Source organism: Biomphalaria glabrata, chromosome 2, assembly GCF_947242115.1.
Source record: "Biomphalaria glabrata chromosome 2, xgBioGlab47.1, whole genome shotgun sequence".
NCBI lineage: Eukaryota > Metazoa > Mollusca > Gastropoda > Planorbidae > Biomphalaria > Biomphalaria glabrata.
This window is the reverse complement of record NC_074712.1, coordinates 14,541,496-14,561,259: the sequence shown is the minus strand read 5'-3', so window position 1 is coordinate 14,561,259 and position 19,764 is coordinate 14,541,496. Positions and strand designations below refer to the sequence as shown.

Here is a 19,764-nt window from a genome sequence, read left to right as displayed (position 1 = left end):
GCCTGATGGAGGACAAGCGTATCCTGAAAGTTATCCTCTATAGACAACTCGCGACTGGCACAAGAAAATCTGGTCGCCCCAACCTCCGTTACATAGATGTAGTAAAAGGTGACCTCAAATCAATGAACATCAATACTGACAATTGGGAAGACATAGCTCTAGACCGCAACAGATGGAGAGAGACAGTGACCAAGAAAGCTATGGACAGTGAAAGTACATGGGTCTCAGCTCAGGAAGAAAAACGTACGATCCGAAAAACGGCCAGCTCCTCTACCACCGAAGCAAAAGCCACCTTAACCTGCGCTATCTGTGGACGGGAGTGTCTCTCTGAAATAGGGCTCCACAGCCACACGAGGAAGTGTGCTCTGAGATGAACGATAGTCGTTCTACGACTGAAGGCGGCCAATATACAAAGAAAGAACCGCACAATCACTGTAATATCTCCCAATGTAACTAATTGTACAAAGTTTCAACTTGATCCGAGAATAGAAAGTGGGAGAACTAACTTAAAGGTGTACAAGACGGGCAGTGAGAGAGTTAATATACGTTTTGTAAACATGGGAACATTCTCTTATATTTAAACAGTATTTTCCCCTTTGTGTTTCCCCGTGTACTTTGTGTATCTGTTGAGTTGAAATGTCAAAGTGCTTTTATTATGGGCCCTTCCATCCGGTTTAAAACAAAAAATTGTCTCCGAGACCTCTTTACAAGTACTTGATCAGGACGCAATAAAGTACTACTTATATTGATGTGAAACCATATTTACACAACATTCCAGAATGTTCTCTGGCAGTCACCAAGCCAAAGTGTCAGTCTCTCTGCCTGTATTTTTTTGTTCTTCCCCTAAGTACTCTTACTATATTGTCTAGAAAGATTGAGGATAGTACGCCAGGACAGGGTGCGATGTGATGGTTGGCAAAGGGGGGTGTAGGGTATTTGTGCATGAGATGAAAGGAGGGGGGGGTGAGGGTAAAGATGGACAGATATCTAAACATACTTTTAAACAAGCCAATGATAGTGTAATACCCCCACCCCCCTCGCTTAGCCCCATCACAACTTCTGTTGAAAACCTTCCAAGGGGTATAACCGGGGCCCTATATCATGTTTATATTATCGGCTTGTCTCCCCTTTTATATCCTTTGCCAGTGTTGTCCCCCCTCTGTTTTCCAGCTGTCTGTTATGCTAAGGAGGGTGTCGGCCATGTTTAGCAGAACCCTGCCTACGGCGGATTCTTTCGACGACGTTTTTACAGGGACAGCCAATCGGAATCGGCGTCTTGGAAATTGAAAAGTTGGGGAGGGTGGAAGGGAGAGAAAGGGAGGTTATTCTCAGGGAGTTGGTTTGACAGCCGCTTTTACTTGACGACCGTGTGAACACCCCCCCCCCCGGCCACTCCACACCCCAACCCCCCTCAAACACCCATGTCCTCAGACGGGAAGGAAAGCGGTTTCGGTTGTTTTTTTTTTATAAAGAAGAGGGTATCCCGGACGCTGGGGGTATTTATGCGTGAGTTTGGCACCCTCGGTAGAAGAGCATCAGTGAATACCAAACGCAGGGAGTTGTATCCGAAGACGCTTGGAGGGATTTAGGTGACAAATGATCCTGTAAAGTGATGGCATAATTTTAGAGCACCGTTCTAGAGTTGGCGGCGTGTGGTCAACTCTGATAGTTCCAGGCCAAAAAAGTTCTTTCTAACAGCGTTGCCTACTACCCCCCTACACGGGCTTATGCGCCAAATCTGAACAACCTGTGATAATTGTTTATTTTAATTAAACGGACACTTTCATTAAAGAAAAAAAAAACGTATTCGCCCATCGGATTTACAGCTTTACAAGTCAAAACATTTATTAAGTCTGATTGTAAAGAAATTTTATAGACGCTATTTTTAGTCATCGCCTAAGTGAGAATTAGTTTGAAACCAATAAACGCGCTTTCTTTTACAGTGAAATCAAACTGAATTCAGAGAAGAACCACGCATCCACTACTATACAGGACTTTGAAAATGAAGTGAATTAGGTGCTAGCTCAGACAGCCTCATTGCATGAGGACAGTATTGTGCTTTGATTCATGACATTGGACTTGTTAACTAGCGGCTCATATTCCACGCCTTGATGACTGACTGTTTCGCTTGACCAATGGCTGTTTGATAATTGTATAGAAGTATATTCTCTTTCAGGTAAGTCCTTTGAAATATAGATCCAATTGTACATCAACTTTTTACATGTGAGGCATGCAAGTCGACTGTAGTATTTTTTTTACATACAACTTCGGCTCACTGTTATTGCCATATATGATAAATATCAAGTTCATCCTATGAATCTATTTAACTATCAATTTATCATCAACATCATCAAAAACTCACTCACAAGAAACATGCACAAACTTAACTCTCACTGGCATAAAGTGTTTTTTTAAACGAAAGTAAAGCTCATATATTAAATTGTTTTCCTTTTTAGTAGACCAGCTTATAGTAGAACATCTTATATTGGGCTTATGATAGATCAGCTTATTGTAGACCAGCTGATAGTACACCAGCTTATAATAGACCAACTTACAGTAGATCAGCTTATAATAGACCAGATTATTGTAGACCAAGTTATTGTAGACCAGCTTAAGGTAAACCAACTTATAGTACACCAGCTTAAAGTAGGCCAGCACCATGATGAAAAATAGATTTTTATGAGCACACTTTCCAACTTTAATAAACTGTAAGAAACCTTTAAGGGCGTGTTGGCCGAGTGATAGAGCTCGGCCTTTTTCGTATTCTAATCCCAGTTCAATCCTACATTTTAACAAGGAACTGTAGAACACATTAAAGTTGAACAATTCTAATGAGCAGACAAAATCTAGAAGGCTGGCCAATGTGATGACCACATGATACCCTTGTGGGGCCTTATATCAAATACTAACGTAGATTTGTCTTATCTAACGCATAGACATGTAACTAAAACAGGTTGAAAGTAATAAGAAATGAAATGGGAGGTGTATGTATTTATTTTATTTACTACGTCTATCAAAGCTTTGTCAGATCAGTAGGACAACAAATCTAAACTATTTAAACATAAACTCTTATACAGTCTAATCAAATCTAATATTTTAATTAAAACACTAACCCTAGTATCATAATGATATGGAATAATGTCCCACTTTTGACTTTCACTACCTGTGAGCTAAAGGGAGACTATGTGAAACCATGTTAAAACGACCAAGAAATCACTTCAAGTGCTGCGTATCCACGGGATATACTGCAATCATAATGTCATTTTTGTAGTTGTCGTCTGCAATTAACTAGCTTGGCCCTTGAATGGAGTGGACGAGAGGAGATGATTATCGCCCCTTTACCCGTAGACATGCCATCAACAGTAGTCTCGACAACAAAAACAAAACTTAAACTTTAATCCAGCAAATGTCCACTTTTTAAGAACTAATCGAAACATTTAGTGGTGGCGGAGTGGAAATGCGATTGGCCTCCATACCGAGGGGTTTCCAGTAGGGATCCCTATAAATACTTGGATTTTGAGCTATTGGATTGTTAGAAAGTTTCTGAGAAGCAGAAACAGATGAGCTTTGCGTCATCTGCCTTTATAGACAGCAAGGTCTGAAAGAGGTACCTTTATTTACTCATAAATTTGCGTGTTCCCTTTACTGTGTTTTTCACACTTTATATTCTCAATGATAAAAAAAACCCAAGTTTTTATCGAGCCGGTTTTCTAATTACAGACGCCCTGTAATCCATCCTCCTTTTTTTTTTATTCCTAGGAAGATTTAAAAAATCAATATGAGGTTGTATTGGCGCTTGGCATAAACAAAGAGCTACACACTTTTTTGAAAGAATATTTAATTTCATTTTTTTCCCCCGTACTAGACATAGTCCCAAAAAATAAATTATCATTAAGAAAAAACGTTATCAATCTTTTATATTGTTTATTCTTTGTTTTTACACTTACTTTACCCACAAAGACATATAACAAGAGACCAAATCAATAGTCAAGGGCTTTTGTTAATTTAAGAAACATTCTGTAAGGTATCCAGATATGGCGTTACTATATGAGAAATAGTCATTTCCTTCCATGTCTTTTCCAAGTGGATGCCACCTTGATGTCAGCCCTTCCACGAGGACGCCGTCATAAATAGATGAGTTCCAGGGTTCTATCTCATAATCTACTCTCATTACTAGGTTCTAAAAGTTCCTCGCTTTGTACTGGGCAGATAAGTCAAAACGGAGGTAACACACAAATAATGAAACAACACTATAAAGGTGTTCAGTCGCTGCCGTGTGTCTCATTTTTACAAGAATAATTTCCCGTAAGAATAGTTCCACATTAAAAAAAAAAAATTATAAATTACGATGAAATGATTATTTTTTTTATTGATTGATATGTTGTCATCGACAATGAATACTTGTGTAAAGTTTCAACTTGATCCTAAAATGGGAAGTGGGAAATATAACGTGTACAAGATTTACACCAGACAGACAGACAGACAGACCGAAGGAGTTGATATAAGCTTGGTAATAAAGGAGGTGCTTTTTTATGAGAAAAAAACCTGCTTGAATAATTTAAAAAAAAAAAAAAAAACTTTTCACTTTCAAATGATAGAAAATAATTCGTTGCACCACAACTTTGCAAGCTTTATAATGTCCAGATTTCGGATTTTCAATATCTTTTCTACATTTGGAAATCTAAAAGTGACACTAAAAGTACAGATGGATGAACACATAGTAGCGGCCTTAAGGGGGACCTCTACAAATGTATCGCATGTGCATAGTGCATACAACATGCCAATATAGCTTTTTAAAAACAAAAAACAAAGTAGCACAATTTTGGGAGCCATAAGAACAAAAACTTAACATTCGTTTGAAAAATACCAAAGCATTGTGTATTGTTGGCAACATTCTATTTACACTAATGCTTTTAGTTTTTTTCTGGCAGACGGACAGCACGGTTCTCTCCCCTTGATGAACCGCTAAAAATGCTTAACAACAAAAAAAAAATAATTCTACAGATACAAAAACATTGGAAGGCTGTTTTTGTTTTCAATGTTCTTTATAATGAAGTAAAAAAAAATATTCCAGTTATTGCATATGTCGTAATGAATACATTCTTATTTGAGTTTACAGAACGAATTTTTATTGCATTGGTTCTGAAATATTTAATTAGTATTACACCATTTTAGATGTTACAACGATTCCTTTAAAACTCGATATTTTGAAATGCACTAGAGGTTTGCAGCATGACCGGCGTAGTGTTTAATGTGCAACTAATTGGCAGGGTAGCAAAGCGCTTGGCTTCCGAACTAAGGGGGTCTCAAGTTGGAAACCCATTAGAGGCTGGGGATTATTTAAGACGCACCTGAATCCACCTGACGATTGGTCGTTGTGCTGGCCGCATGACATCCTCGTTAACCGTCTGCCGTAGAAACAGATTAGCTTAACATCATCTGCCGCCATAGTGGTACTTTAATATGCATAGTGTCTATTTATGTCACATAGGAGGCCTGGAGGCTGAGCGGTAAAGCGCTTGGCTTCCGAACCGGGGGTACCGGGTTCGAATCCTGGTGAAGACTGTGATTTTTTTTTTATTTCGGGATCTTTTGGCGCCTCTGAGCCCACCCAGCTCTAAATGGGTACCTGACATAAGTTGGGGAAAAGTAAAGGCGGTTGCTCGTCGTGCTGGCCACTTGACACCCTAGTTAACCGTAGGCCACAGAACCAGATGACCTTTACATCATCTGTCCTACAGACAGGGCCGCCGCTACTTATTGTGCAATGTGTACATTGCACGCAGACGGCCGAATGAGTACGGCCTCCATCAGTCGCGAAGCGACAATGGATCATCTCATGGAAATGAGATGAATGCTTGGGCATTAGCTGTGGTCGGAACGATGTCGCCCACACATCAATTCCCCCCTCTCCACGCAGCCTATACAGTTTGGGGTCAGCGGCGTCGCAGGTTCTGCCAGAGTGTAGCACTGGGTGCTGCAAACTTCCTTAGGGTCGCCAGCTCCTAATTTTTCCTCAGGGTTGACTCCCGAAGCCTTTCCCATGATTGGGTAAAGCTGCAAGGCAACAGAGGTTTGAATTCAGAGTTTTCCTTCTCTTAGGTGGGTTATAGCCAGCCATGGCTAACGAGCCCCTCCTGCCCGAAGCTGACTGGTTAAGGCGCCAGTTACTCGCCTTTGCCCTTTCTCCTGTTAGTGAGAACAGTTCCGCCGGACTCAGTATCTGAGCCACACGTGAAGACCAGGAGTTGGACTGGTTGTCAGAGGCTATTTGAGACGCATGCCAATAGGAAGCATTTTATAGGTATTGGAGTGCTTACATCCATTACCACTTCCTGCAATGACAACCTTGAGGAACCAGACGGCCGAATGTAGGGGGCGGCCAAATCATGATGCCAAGGTTCCTTTTTTTTTTAAATTTTTGGTTTAATAATATAAAAAAATTACTGAAATATTTGAAACAGGCCTCTAGTCTAATGATTCCATTACCTTTGCAAACTTGGGGTGGGGGGGGGGGGGGCGGCGATACTCTTACACTAAGAAGTTACTTTGGAAACTTTATTTTAAAAAATTACCACGCCGACTCATTTCTGGCTTTGAATTTTCGCGGGCTGTTTGTAATATTTGTTTCTAGTCGAATAGAATTTTAGAAACATGTTCACTTTTTTTTTTTTTCATGGCTGTTAGATCTAGTTAAGAGTCGACTATTTTGGACCGATTAAAAGAGTATAGATGTAGATATACAATAAGTTCGTTTGTGTACTAATGTAAATTACATTTAAATCTCTAATGCAACGTCCTGACAAAGAGGGGTGTTATAGAGTGAGCTTCCTAGGTGACGGTAAGAAGAGGTTGGGAGATGGATTGTTGGTTATGCATTGAGGATGATGAAACTAGCGTAATGCAAAAGTAAAACGGCAGACGATCTCGAGACATGAAAGAGTAAAGACATTGTTTTGTTGTGAGCTAGATTTGGTTTAAAATATCAGTTTATTTCATTACTAGTAGATTTATATTTAATCTCAAGTTAAATCTGTGAATATTGTTATAACAGTTAGCCTATATTGAGTTTTCGTTCACATAAGAAGTTTGTTTAAGTTATGTATAGTTTTTTTTTATTAAAAATGTAAAACGCCTACATGGGTTCAGTTGTACTAGCTGTTTGTAGCGACAAGCCAACGACCAACCAACAACAAAGGGAGGGGGCGGCGCAAAAAATGTTTTATTTTCAGCGTAATGTATTTGAATATTAGTAAAATGACATTAATACTAATGTTTTGTCTCTATACGATCGAATTTCTTCCGACCATTGCACTTCATTATAGTGACGACTTTTGTGTGAAAAAAAAGGTCGTGACAGAGACATTTTACTAAACAAGAAGAATATTTTTGAAAGGATTACGCCAATTATGAACGTCCGTGCGCAATATGTAGGCCTAGGCCTAGCTAGAATGTACCTCGCATATTACTATTAGCCAGGGTTACCTCTTTATTATTAGACTTAATATGGCCCTTGACTTTTTTTTTAAATTTTAACTAAGATGAATAGTGCGTTCTGAAAGAAAACACATCACTGTTGACCTTTTATATATTCTCTCTTCTTACTGCGAGAAAAGGCATTGTAGACACCAGGAATAAGAATTTCTGAAGTTGAAAACGCCAGAATACGCTCAGCACCGGAGCCCCGCCAGGAATCAAACCCCTTGGCGACTTGAAGGGAAACCTTCCGCATCTTCAATTCTATCTACAGGAAGAACCTTTTACAACGCTTAAAAATTATGTAGGCAACACTATTTCGAAAAACAAATCTGACTCGTTTAAGTGAAATTTCATTACTTAAGTTTGGATTCTATACGTAGTGTTAAATTAATATAAATGAAAAATATAACCTAAAAATTGTGTTCTAATTAAGAGTAAGTTTCTTTTCTTTTTCATTACATTTAAAAAAAAAAATGCAAAGTTAATATTGAAAAAAAAAACATCTTAGAGGGCATATGGAGACGAAAGAGATACGAATAGGAAAGAAACAAAAAGGAATAGTCTACAGAAATGGATTTAAATCAAAGAGCGATCTAGGTACAGTGTCCAACTCAGTCTTAATGAATTTAAAAATAAAATGGGGGCGGCATTTTTTTATTTCACACGCAGGCGGCCACAACCTACGTGGCGGCCCTGCCTATAGACAACAAGGTCTGAAAGGGAAACTTTACTTGTTACATAAAACATTGATTGAATGGTCGTCTGGTATACGTTCTTCACTGTCGTCTCGACCGTCCTGGGTTCGAATCCTGTCCTCCCTGGGTTCGAACTCTGCCAGCCGCTATGTGGAGTTTTATGATGTAATAATCTTCAATTCTGAAGGAACATCCGAAACGTAAAAACCAACAAAGGCAATAAAGGTAACCAGACAGCTCTGGGATTGTGGGCTATTTGCTTTGGCAAAACGTGCACAGAGAAAAGATGTGGAAAGACGGACATAGAGATAGATGATTCATAAATAAACAGACAGATAGATCAACCTACTATGTATAGATAAGTAATATTTCCAATCACGTCTTCCTGGTACTGTCAGAAGACATTCCATTCTGAGCTAGATAACAAAATTTTATCTTTATTTCGGCCGTGCAGACATTTCGATGGAAATATGTAGCCAGTAGAAAGAGACATCTATGGGGGGGGGGGGGGGGGGGGGGGCTGGAGGGGGTACTATTGGCGAGCTGGGGGCAGAGGTGGAAGGACTGAGCCAAAAGTGTTTGATTAAAACGGATTTCATTTCCCGTTTACAAACATCATAGACCGGCTCCAGATACTCGCTCATGAATTGCTTCCCTTTAGCTTGCACAGGCCATCTTGAGCCAGGCAGACGTCGGATTGAAATGATTTATGACGGATTTATCACCGCCATTTCTAAAGACTGCAGATGAGGCAAGGATCGGAAAAGCATCACGGGAGCCTGACACTGATTGGTTAAGCAGATTGCTAAAATATTTCCAGGTCAGAGGTCAATGCCGTCTGTCTTTTTTTTTACTCTCGTTCTTTTCCAATCCAAATATCATCAAAAGTTTTCTAGGACCAATTCAATTTAGTGATACACTCAGAGGCTCAAGCATTCGTTTGAGGTTTTCTAGGTTTTATTTCCATCTTTTTATTGGTGTGAATATAACAAGTTTTGCGTTTCAAGACTAACTATAACTTTTCTGAGTCTTTTTATTGGTCAGAGATATAGTACTTCACCATTTCTCCCTCAACCCCCTCACGAATCAATCCCTTTCTCTCTGTCTCTTCTCTCTTATTCCTTGATTATGTCTGTGTCTCTTTCTTGCAATCTCTCCATTCTAGCTTTTGCGCATGCGTTATTTACCTGACCATAAATCGAGTGACTTCTTTCTTTCATTCTGATCGATGGTGAAAACATTAGACATCTCATTGGGTTTATTTGAGGAGATTGGATGACCGTCTGGGTTTTTTCTTTATGGCAATGGCTTGCACTTATGTTCAGTGTGATGAGACTGACCCTATATAGATTTCTGTGATGAGACTGCCCTATATAGATTTCTGTGATGAGACTTCCGCCATCCATATATATATATATTGCCCTATATAGATTTGTGTGACGAGACTACCCTATATAGATTTTAGTGATCAGACTGACCTATATAGATTTCTGTGATGAGATTGCCCTAAATAGATGTATGTGATGAGACTGCCCTACATAGTCTTTAGTGATCAGACTGACCTATATAGATTTATGTGAGTTTCATCGAATTAGACCATCAGGTAATTTATTCTAAAATAATTCACCAGAAAGAAAACGTACATCATTCAAGTTTATACGTTTATTTTTGTTTGGTATTGAACAACTACAAACACACCGGACTATGAACAGCTAAGTTCCACTAGGGTAATGTTTTATAATGTACTAAATAAAACAATGTCCATTTTTTATAAAGTTTTACGTTTTAGTTGAATCAGTCGAGGTAGAGATTTAAATAAATCTCTTTTAAGACATAAACAATATTATAAACATAATGAAAACGAATCATAGATACTTACGCCTACAGTGTGTATAAATTCTTTTTACGTAAAGTTATCTTTTTTTTTTACTTGACTAAACAAATTATTATTTTAAAGCCTACCAGGGAATTTTTTTAATAAAAAAAAAATATATTTCACTCTTTTGAGTAAAACATTCATAAGAAAGCTAAAGAGATTTCAGAATAAAAAAATTCCCCTCTGTGTCAGGATTTTGTGATTTTACCATCACTAAGGATTGATAAGACACCGATAGCAAAGACATACAGACACAAAAACACTTTTGTTTCCCTGGCAATCAAAGCATAAAATACAATTAAACTTTCTGATATAAGCATTTCACGTGTAAATTTTGAGTGAATCTGGTGTGAATGTATAAGTTGTTTTCTATAGTTATAATGTTTTGTTAGGTGCAATGCATACATTGTAAGACACATTTTCTGATAGATACAAAAAAAGATTGTTATTATTAACACATTTAAAAACAATGCCATCTATCCTGATACAAAAGTATACAAAGAACAGAACAGAACTAACGCATTGTTTTAATAAACTGAACATTACAATTATCTCTAGATAAACAGATAGACAGACAGACGGACAGACAAACAGACAGATATTAGCCATCAAATAATTTGTTTCTCAACTTTTTTTAAAAATAGCATTTTCTATTTCTTGCTAATCTTTGACCTCTATTTATACCGAGACTGTCAAGAACTTGATATCAACTCTTGATGGCTATACGTCTAGGGTGATTCTTACTGATGTAATTTAACTGATAAAACACACACATCACAGATGACTATGGATTAAAGACCACAATATTCAATAATGATATAAATCATGATCTCTGGACACAAATTTGCATATGAAAAATAAATATTTAATTAACAACTATAGTTACATATAACATGTGATTCTAGAATTAAAATTTAATAATCACATAGACATTGATGCTTGGCTGTAGGTCACGATGAACTTTCCATTTCTCTTGACTCATTTCTCTTGTCTCTCTCTCTCTCTCTCTCTCTCTCTAGTCTCTGCACGGATCCTGGAACCCAACGTCACAGTCCGCTCAATACTAGAGTGATATCCCCTTGCGTAGCAGGCAAAGATACACCATATATAGATCTACCGTCTCTGACCGTCAGAATGTGACTAAGACTCAGACAGTCGCCAAGACTGTCACTCTAAATAGACAAATAATCAAGATATCGCTAACAACTAGCTAAAGCGCCATACTATTTATTCATAATCTATTAACATCTAATGCTAGATATATAACTAATAAAAACATTTCTTCTTACCCTGGTCCCTAAGAATTAGTTCCTACATGTTGTCTCTGGCAAACAACTCACACATCTTGGAGCCAAGATCGCGAGCCAGCCTCGGCGACTTGCTCCCAATGTCTGTATGTGTCGTTCACCAGAAAACGCCTATCACACGACACACGCCCCTGCTAACACTACACGACACACGCCCCTGCTAACACTACACGACACACGCCCCTGCTAACACTACACGACACACGCCCCTGCTAACACTACATGGCGCTGTGTCCCGACTGCCCCAAACTCTACTCTATATAGGCTGAGTATCTAGCCTACACCTAAACTAACATTACTAATGTCTGTCCCGACCCACATATCAGTCTCTCTACAATACAAACACCTAACTGACATTGTCCTAACCATTGTCTGGTCTCTGTCAAGTCTATCGGTGAGCTTTGATAACATCTATTAAACTAATTAATAACCCTTACACAACACTGTGACAGAGACCAATCATTATAGAAGGCATGAACACTGACCTGCGACGTCGTAACCTGTGGGCACTTTAGACCAATAGTTTATTGCCACGTCGACGAACTGGTCTCGATTATACACAAATGAAAAATTGATCTAGGCATACATTCAGTAACAAGCTTTCAATTTTTTTAATTTTTTTTTTTATTATCGAAATATCTTTTGATTGAAGTCATCTGTCAAATAATTGACCTTTTAAAAAATAATGCAACCGAAATGAAACATCCAAGCAATAAATGTATGCATTTGGTATGAAAGTTTAAAAAAAAAATTAACAAAAAAATGCGAAATAACAATAAAGAGCCAAGAAATGGCGGGAAAGAAAAAAAAAGCGAATCGAGTTTTCTATTTAAATATTATCCCTACAACGCAATCGTCTGGCTTAACTCTTTGACTGCTGTGTTTTGTTTTCAAAAAAATGCTACTTTTTTTAAAAAAATAAGAAAATGTTCCAAACATGGCTAAAACAAAAATTTATTGTTTAAGTACCAATGATGCTATAGTGACAAATTTGGTATCAAAGTAAAGGTAAATGAATGGAGAATGTGAAAATGTAAACATCTTTCTATTTAAATATAAGATACAAATTATAATCTAAATAATATGACACTCAGAAAAAAAAATGGATGCCAACTTTAGAACTTTTGAGACCTAAATTTAGATTTTGTTCTTTGTATTACTGTTGAAACAGCATATTTAGACTATTTACAGCATTTTCAAAAAGAAATGTGATAAAACAGTCAATAAAAGATGATGAATCATTGATTATATTATTATTTTTACCTTGTATTTTAGTCAGAAAAAAAGTGAAAATTATTGTGCTTTTCATTACTACCAATAACAATAGATACCAGTACTAAATCTATCAACCAAATGCACTCAAATATTATGTACATTTGAATCAATGGGATATAGATCTAGATTTGTCTTCTTTTTATTTGCATAGAACATCTTTCATTCTAATACTAGACCAGTGCAAGACATAGGCTAGCGAGAGATCAAAGCCTAAATCTCTAACTAGATGAAGGACAATAAAAATCCTAATTCATTTTAACTAAGATTTAGACATCAAATAGATCATTATTACTGTTCCTTTGTGATATTTTCAAAAAGAAATGTGATAAAATAGTCAATAAAAGATGATGAATCATTGATTATATTATTATTTTTACCTGGTTTTTTAGTCAGAAAAAAAAGTGAAAATTATTGCGCTTTTCATTACTACCAATAACAATAGATACCAGCACTAAATCTATCAACCAAATGCACTCAAATATTATGTACATTTGAATCAATGGGATATAGATCTAGATTTGTCTTCTTTTTATTTGCATAGAACATCTTTCATTCTAATACTAGACCAGTGCAAGACATAGGCTAGCGAGAGATCAAAGCCTAAATCTCTAACTAGATGAAGGACAATAAAAATCCTAATTCATTTTACCTAAGATTTAGACATCGAATAGATCATTATTACTGTTCCTTTGTGATAAATTATGGATTTAGAATAGTTTTATATTTTACTTTTATTTAGTAGTAAACCTTTTGGAGTGCAACTTGAACCAGTATAGTGATGGTGATGATTTTTACCAAAAAACAATACTAAAAAAAATTGCTAGAAAATATACCAAGAAAAGGCCCAGCATGGTGGATGAATATTGGATTTAGATATGCCATTTCTGTTGTTTTCATTTATCTAAGGGTTAGATCTATAGGAATCTACAAAGGTGTAAAGATAAAAGCATAGATCTAGTCAACCTTGATCTACATTCAAGACCTAGCCCTAGTCTAAGGCTAAGGCCTAAGCCTAAGCATATAAGGCAATACTAGATCTAGATCTAAATCTAAATGCTAATAATGTCCAAGTCTGCTTCATCCTATGCTAAATCTTGATCAAGATCTTCATTATTACAATTCATAGAAGTATAAATAAAACAATAATAAAGCTTCTTCAGTAGTAAACATTGTGGGTGTGTCTTGGACAAGCATAGCCATGATGTTGTAGATTTTTACAGATTAACAATACTAAAAAAAAAAAAGAAAATGGGGAAAAAATGCCCACAGTACAGTGGATGATTATTTGATGTAGATCTACCATTTCCTTTCTTTTTATTTACCAAAAGCTTAGATCTAAAGATATATCTAGATCTAGAGTCCAAGTCTAGAGATAAAAGCTTAGATCTAGTCAATCTCGATCTACAGACTACACCTAGCCTACTGACAATAATAGATTTAGATCTAAATACTAATAATATAGATGTAATCATATAAATACGCTAAATTTAGACCTACCTGAATCTAATCTAGATCAAATTCTTCATTATTACTATTTATTTGTGATAATTTTTAGAATAATTATAAAGTTTCTTCAGTAGTCAACATTGTGGGTGTGTCTTGGACTAGCGTAGTCATGGCGACGTTTTTTTACATTGTAAAAAAAGTAATAAATAAATGTCTAAATAAAGCCAAAAGCTTCTAATTTCTATGTAAACAAAGGATGAAGAACTCTTTTATAAATTAAAAATAGTTCCACTGTTGTTAGTTAAAATTTTTAATTTAAAAATGCAACGAAACAAAGGTAGGGTAAGAACGTCTATGGGATAGACGTTCCGTGCGTTTAGGGCAGACAGACCGTCTATGGGATAGACGCTCCGCACTCATTGAGTTAACCTTTTTTTCCCCCATGTCTTCTCCAGCAGCCGTGGCAAGTAAATTATTACATTAAACTGTCATTTATGATATTACATATTGTGCATTCTAATATTATGGGATGGCAAAGTAATGAAGCATAAGTTATTCGCTCGGACGTCGATCTAAATGTGTCCACTGGGAGGGAAGTTAGGGCGGGAATGAGAGGGAAGAGAAACGGAAGGGAGATAATTGCTGGCGCAGAAGATTTACCGGCCTCGGTTGCCAACTCTTACATTCACAAATTTGTTACGAAATAGGATTAGAATTTTAGAATTTGGTTTATTATTATTATTATTATCAGCCTAGCGTTTGCCGATGTGTCTCTATTCGAAATTGTATTTATTTAAAGTGGCATACTAGACGTCGATTGGTGGTATGCTCTCATTCAGAATGACAATAGAGGGCATTTTCAGCACAAAAGAAAGAGAAAGCGTTATACATTTACATAGACCATACATGTATGGAATTTGTGGAATTTGGGGGACACAATTGTACCTAATTTCCGAAAGAGATCATTTATAAAACCTGTACATACCTAAAGTAAAGTGTTATTTTCTCTCTCTCTCTCACACACACACACACACAAACGCACGCACACACACACATACATACATACATACATACATACATACATACATACATACATACAAATAGATAGATAGATAGATAGATAGATAGATAGATAGATAGATAGATAGATAGATAGATAGATAGATAGATAGATAGGTAGGTAGGTAGGTAGGTAGATAGATAGATAGGTAGGTAGGTAAGTAGATAGATAGATAGATAGATAGATAGATAGATAGATAGATAGATAGATAGATAGATAGATAGATAGATAGATATGTAGGTAGGTAGGTAGGTAGGTAGGTAGATAGATAGGTAGGTAGGTAGGTAAGTAGATAGATAGATAGATAGATAGATAGACAGATAGATAGATAGATAGATAGATAGATAGATAGATAGATAGATAGATAGATAGATAGATAGATAGATAGATAGATAGATAGATAGACAGATAGATAGATAGATAGATAGATATGTAGGTAGGTAGGTAGGTAGGTAGATAGATAGATAGATCGGTAGGTAGGTAGGTAGGTAGGTAGGTAGGTAGGTAAGTAGATAGATAGATAGATAGATAAATAGATAGATAGATAGATAGATAGATAGATAGATAGATAGATAGATAGATAGATAGATAGATAGATAGATAGATAGGTAAGTAGGTAGATAGATATATAGGTAGGTAGGTAGGTAGGTAGGTAGATAGATAGATAGGTAGATAGATAGATAGATAGATAGATAGATAGATAGATAGATAGATAGATAGATAGATAGATAGATAGATAGATAGATAGATAGATAGATAGATAGATAGATCGATAATGTAATGGCTAGTATCTTGTGCATCTTCACTGCTATTTCATTAACTATTCTACATTAGCCAAAGCACATTGCATGTGACACTATAAACTTGATCAAGACTTTCTACTGCTGTAAATGATGCGTTTATTTACACTTGGGATGTCTGTCTCGTCTTCTTCTCCCTCGCTACTTATATATCTCTAATACTAATCAACCGTCTTCTAAGCTATCGCCATGTTGTTCATCTTTGTTCGCCTATTCTCTTACGTCATTTGTCTGTCTCACTACGTCACTACTTTTATCGTCAATACAGAATATATTTATCTACCAACACTAACATACTCTCCAACTAAACTAGTACACAACAATATATAAATATAGAGAGATATAATTATTCTATTTCGACTTCAATCTAAATTAAACTATTAGAAGCGATTTAAGACGCCTAAGATTCACCCTAACATCATTACTAAAAGTAGATTGAGTTTCAAAGAAATTTAAATATTTACTCTAGACTTACGTATGAATTAAGGTCATTCGGGGTTCGGGTTAGATTATAATTAGGAAACACAAACCAAAACAAATTGTTGAGGAAAGAAATGTGACTGCAACGTCGACATCATTTTTCAGTGGTGGTTAAAAAATACAAACTATGAAGAATGTAAGCAAGAAAGAAAAAAAAATGTAAGAAAAGGTTACCATGGAAACACTGTGCATGTGTTTTTCTCTTTCATCTATTTACCTTCCTCTGACGCCCCCCCCCCCCCACCTTTTCCTGGATCTGTTTCCGCCGCTGCCCTTCCATTTGTCCTGAGTCCTTCACTAACTCTTCTCCTCCATGAAATCGCTAATGACCCCTTTTATTTTTTCTTTATCTGACCTAATTATTCATGTAGCTGTTCCTATCAGGTTAACACTTCCACGAGTTCAACAAGATGATTGGGGCTGCAGCAAAGTGTTTCAGTCCTCGAGCCGCTGGGAGCAGACGATGTAGAGACATGGCCGCCGGTTCAAAGTTCACCCCCTGTAACCGGACATCGCGTGCTGCGTGATGGCACGGACACATTCGAAATTCCGACCTCTCGGACAATGATTAATGGAATACCCTCTGCTGACCATGTTAACCATCACTTCCCGAAACTTCTGCGTCTAAAGCACCACCGCACCCCTCTTCCCATGAGGTATACACCCACAAAAAAAATCGTCTCTTAAAACTTGAGTGTTTAATGTTAAACTTTTAAAGTATTTGAGACTCCGATAACATAATCTTTGTTTCTTGATTTTTTTTTAACACAGTAAACGCGAATAATTCCACGAGTATTTATTGAAAATATCTTGGTGTACAGTTTCTAATGCCTTATAAAAATGCGATTCCAAAATTTTCTGAGAAATGAAAGGAAGTGTACTTGAGATAGTCATTAATCTTAAAAATATTACCAAGGAAAACAAACAAAAAATACTTTCTTTAAAAAACCACACCTTATATTACACAAAGTCGTATAAGCTTTGTTAAAAAAAAACAACTTCTATTCAAGACAAACCACAGTGAGATATGGAGAAAGACGGTCAACAAATCATGCGTGGTGCCCCAACGGTTCAATAGGCTAAGGCAGTGTTTCCCAAACTGTATTTCGCGGAACCCTAGTGTTCCACGAGGTCTGAATATGTGTTCCACAAACTAAATGTTGGCCTCCTTCAGTCGTAGAACGATTATGATTCATCTCGTTGAACACTTTTCGTGTGACTGTGTGGAGCCCAGTTTTGGAGGAACACTCCCGTCCATATATCGCAAGTTAAGGTGACTTAAGCTTTGGTGGTAGAGGAGCCGGACATTCTTCGTATAGCACGCTTTTCTTCCAGAGCTGAGGCCCATGTTCTTTCGCTGTCCATAGCTTTCTTGGTCACCGTCTCTCTCCATCTAGTGCGGTCTAGGGCTATGTCGTCCCAGTGGTCAGTATCAAGAACTACTGGAAAAAATAACGTCGGCCGTCACGTGAATTAATCTCTCTAAAAAATAAGCAAAGTGTTCCGCTAAATACTCAGAATGCATGTAGTGTTCCATTAAAACAAAAAGTTTGACAAACACTGGACTTAAAGGATAGGTGAAGGTAACATTGAAGTTCAATTTAGCGTCATGGAAATCCTCTTTGTTTGGACTTAAAATATGTTTACTTTTGAATAGCTACCCAAAAACATGTTTACGTTCGAATAGCTACCCAAAAACATGTTTACGTTCGAATACCTACCCAAAAACATATTTACGTTCGAATAGCTACCCAAAAACATGTTTACGTTCGAATGCTACCCAAAAACATGTTTACGTTCGAATAGCTACCCAATCTTTGTACTTTGCGTATTACACATTTGGATGACACTTCTTCCGTCTAATATCATTCAAATAATTATCGAAGAGTTTCATTTCTTGATAGCAAGTGTGAAAGTTTATTTTGTTAAGTCACGATTGGGGTCAAATGTGGCATCATTAGCTGACCGACCCGAGTGACACCAACTCTTAAGACACCTTTGCAATGGAGTATTTATTCTCGAAAAATCTATGTCGATGAGAATGTTGTTTTTCTTTTATTAGTTGCGATTGGGTCTAAAGTGACATCGTTAGCTGACCTCTCCGAGTGACACCAACCGTCGGGACGCCTCTTTTAAAGAGTACTTTTTGCCCACAAAGACAATAAAGTTTGGATCTCTGAACCATTACAAACTAGAAAAGTGGTTCTGATGGGAATATGGCTGGTGTGTAATGCATGAGGGGGGGGGAGGCGTGTAATAATATAATTATATCCACATTTTTGTTCTAAACCTCCTGTTCGCATGGATCAAAGACATCCACTGTTCAGTAATATTGGCTTGTCTTGAAAGTAAACACTGGGGACTCCACCCTGTAGCACTGTCATCCCTGTCTTATGTAGCGCTACGTTTAATATTTGCAGACCATTTCTCTGGCCAACTTCTTCTCCTCGTCGCTACCAATATGTAGCCACGATTCGGTCTCCGCTGCTACGTCCTCTTTATCAATACATCTACTAGCTGAACTGATTCGTCCGACTCCAGAACTAACTCCTCCATCTCCGGGACTGTTGAGGCTAGGGGCGATATGGGAATGGGGGGGGGGGGGGGATGGAGGGGCTGTGTAATGATGGAATGAAGGTGACGAGGTCTGTTCTGATCAGCAATATTGTTCTAGACCCTCTGCCCAAATGGATCTAAGATGACCAATCATCACGTGTCATTCGTAGAGTCTTGGAGAGAATTAGATTCGCGTTTGTTAGTCTCTCTCCCCCCCCCCCCCATCCCCACATCTCCCCCCCCCTCTCCTTTTAATTGTATGTTGTTCCTTTGGCTATTGCTACAAGAGACACGTCACATTCGTGCCCTAGCAGCCCCCCCCCCCTCCACTGTGATGGGGAGAAATTAGTTTTACGTTTGAAACCGGTCCGGCGTCGCTCTAAATATTAATACGTCAATCTGATGAGTTAGCCGGACAGCCGGACTGGGTGATCTTTTGCTAGCTAAGCGGAAAGGAGGGGGGAGGGCGAGGACGCATGAAAAAAAACAACAAATGTGAGAATGATTTGATCGCCGCTGTTTCGAATCACTCGCTGGGAGATGTGGCAATCAGCCATGATCCCCCCCCCCCTTTCCCGTCCCTTTTCCAGCGGCCTCATCTTGTGAATATAGTACGTCAGACCTAACAGTAGACTTGTAGAAGTCCACGCGGATGAAGAGCTAGATCTACACGCCACCTATTGGCAGACTGTGAGAACTTTTTCCTCTCTTTGCTGATTAAGGGCGTAGATGTAAAAACAAAAGGTGTGATTCGGTCAACTTGTTCTTTGGCTTCAACAGGACTTCACAA

General features: G+C 37.6%; 1 protein-coding gene and 1 long non-coding RNA gene across 2 annotated transcripts in view; one reads left to right on the top strand and one right to left on the bottom strand.

Annotated features, from left to right (window-relative positions):
• The first annotated feature begins 1,531 nt into the window (after positions 1–1,531).
• Positions 1,532–19,764, top strand: part of LOC106078584 (PR domain zinc finger protein 1-like) — a 41,016-nt gene continuing 22,783 nt past the window's right edge. The window contains exon 1 of the mRNA XM_013239489.2: positions 1,532–2,176. The gene's annotated coding sequence lies outside the window, so the exon portion shown is untranslated. The remainder of the gene's footprint in view (positions 2,177–19,764) is intronic.
• Positions 10,894–11,800, bottom strand: LOC106076310 (uncharacterized). Its single transcript, XR_001219345.2, has 2 exons — positions 11,340–11,800; positions 10,894–11,222 (listed from the first exon to the last, which is right to left on the bottom strand). It is a non-coding gene; the product is annotated as an uncharacterized LOC106076310 (long non-coding RNA).